Genomic DNA, 784 nt, shown 5'->3' with positions numbered 1-784 from the left:
GAGATAAGGATAATGAAAGAAGGAGAGTTTCAGAACTGCAGGCCAACTCACCAACTCAACAATCTGTCTGCGGCGGAGGACCGTGAGGAAGAGGAGCTGTGCAGCCAAATGGTAATTATCTGGGAGAGAAAAGACATGGCTCAAGATTTATTACGGAACACAAACATCGTGCTGGAGCTGGTGATGGACCTGATGCTGCCCCCAACTTATTCAAATGAATCATTAGCCTTCTAGTACGGAAAGTGTGCCGCATAGCGTGTATACAGTATACGTGTTTTCCATAGATCGGTGCGAGGACTATCAGTTGGTCCCATCAGAAATTTTTTCTCAACATAGATTCTGATTCTAGACAATCATTGAAAGTTTCAATCATTTTCACCACTGTCTTCCTAGCGGGGGTCTTTTTGTCATAGCAGGGCCTACCATGGATCTTGAAGACGTACGATCGCTGTACAGTTCACACCACACGACGCGCTGTCTCGTCATCACGAGGCTTTCAAGATGTGCGTCAAAAAAAAAAAGAACCTGTTCACTATATTGCAGGATGCTCTTATGTTGACAGGTCCGAAACAGGAAGTAGTTGGAGCGGACGGAGAGAAATCACTCGACGCGTTAAATATGTGGTTCCGCGTCAAAGTCAGCTCGTTGGACGACACGACAGAAAAAAAAGTCCCGCATAAAGCCTGCGCGATGACTTTTTTATTTTTTTTATTTTTTTTAGAAACACGGAAAAAGGCAGAGAACATAAATATGTGAAGAGTGTTGCAGTGCAACACTTCCTCCC

The 784-nt window shown here is 44.4% G+C and overlaps 1 long non-coding RNA gene across 3 annotated transcripts in view; it reads left to right on the top strand.

Annotated features, from left to right (window-relative positions):
- Positions 1-604: 604 nt before the first annotated feature.
- Positions 605-784, top strand: part of LOC118316310 — a 13,160-nt gene continuing 12,980 nt past the window's right edge. Inside the window, exon 1 of one of the 3 annotated variants that reach the window (XR_004795166.2) lies at positions 605-784. This exon is cut by the window's right edge and continues 112 nt beyond it. This is a non-coding gene — a long non-coding RNA (uncharacterized LOC118316310). The other 2 variants (XR_004795164.2, XR_004795163.2) reach the window with 2 other exon arrangements.

This window comes from Scophthalmus maximus, chromosome 1, assembly GCF_022379125.1.
Source record: "Scophthalmus maximus strain ysfricsl-2021 chromosome 1, ASM2237912v1, whole genome shotgun sequence".
Taxonomy (NCBI): Eukaryota; Metazoa; Chordata; class Actinopteri; order Pleuronectiformes; family Scophthalmidae; genus Scophthalmus; species Scophthalmus maximus.
Note: the sequence above shows the minus strand (reverse complement) of the source record. Positions and strands in the feature narration are given on the sequence as shown.